Genomic DNA, 1023 nt, shown 5'->3' with positions numbered 1-1023 from the left:
CAAAACGGCTATTTATATTCATTCCAATTTTTATTTCACGCATGACGACATAATAAATTTGTTAACATATAGCGAACTTGATACCGAATATTCATTACATACGTCTAATCCATTATACCATTCGTGATTTAAGTGAATATTTACTGTCACGTTAAAAAGACAAAGAAGGTGAAACCATACTAATTACTGTACGTTCTAGCCGTTGTAAAAGTTTTTGTATGGAAGAAATATAAATAGCTTGGTGTTCTTTTCCTAATCAAATCTAGATTCTTTCTATGATAACGCAACGGAAATCATAGAAAACAACGGATATAACATAGTTGATTAAATAAATCAATAACATCATAAATTAATTATATGCATAAATCTGATATTACTTGTCTGCCAACCAACCAACCAAACAGCACAAGTTATGTGATATAAACAACCTAATGATAATCTTTCAAACACGAGTCCAAAATCAACAATGGCACAGCTTTTCTTCGAAACAGAGACGTCCAGCTGCTTTTTCTACAGTCCGTTTTCGTTATGAATCCAATAGAATTCCGTTTGGCCTAAAAAATGCACCAGCCACTTTCCAGAGACTAATGGTCTAATTCTACCTAGCCACTTAGGCAAAATTCCATACATTTGGGTGGACGCATGCACATCGTTCATTTTTACGAACATTTATATGTCGGAGATGAAAGAACACCGGAGCCTTCCTTTGGAACTTGGGGAGAATCCCGTAATATTGTAATCCGGATTTTACCATAGTCATAATTAAATAATTGTCATTGAATCCGATTGTGTTTATTCGAGATTTGTAACAATGAGCTTGGGCGCGAGGCGACAATCAGTCGCCAACGTAGCCGCGGTCAAGGGATAAACGTTTACCTAAACAAAGGCATAGAGTAACCGTATAGCTCTCCTTGAAAAAATACAGCAGCGGCGCGCGGCAGTAAACACTCCAACGGATTCTCTCCCGTGGCTTGCCACACAAAGACCGCACACTTTGAACAAGATGATTGCCAGATGTCGATA

The sequence above is a fragment of the Bombus pyrosoma genome, linkage group LG8 (assembly GCF_014825855.1).
Source record: "Bombus pyrosoma isolate SC7728 linkage group LG8, ASM1482585v1, whole genome shotgun sequence".
In the NCBI taxonomy this organism is placed as follows: domain Eukaryota; kingdom Metazoa; phylum Arthropoda; class Insecta; order Hymenoptera; family Apidae; genus Bombus; species Bombus pyrosoma.
The sequence above is the reverse complement of the archived record's forward strand: the minus strand, read 5'-3'. Positions refer to the sequence as shown.